Here is a 295-nt window from a genome sequence, read left to right as displayed (position 1 = left end):
TAATAACACATCATCAGAGTACCCCTGAATCCAGGGCCCACTGTATCCTACCGACTGGTGGAAAAGCTGACAAAATATTTGGAAAACAAACAGAAAAGAAGAAAAAAAGAAACAAGGAAAAGGTTATATGGTGTTACAGGACTGAATAAAATGCCAGGATTTATTTTGTTGTATATTTTTGAGTTGCTTGGTACTGATTACAGGACAGAGTCTCAAAACTTAACATAAGATTTTTAACTTTATGTCATCCTACATAACTTTCCCCTATATGTACGTATCAAACATAATTCATATA

Source organism: Diadema antillarum, unplaced genomic scaffold, assembly GCF_040938485.1.
Source record: "Diadema antillarum isolate AM-2024a unplaced genomic scaffold, OU_Dant_1.0 seq00001343_RagTag, whole genome shotgun sequence".
NCBI lineage: Eukaryota > Metazoa > Echinodermata > Echinoidea > Diadematoida > Diadematidae > Diadema > Diadema antillarum.
Note: the sequence above shows the minus strand (reverse complement) of the source record.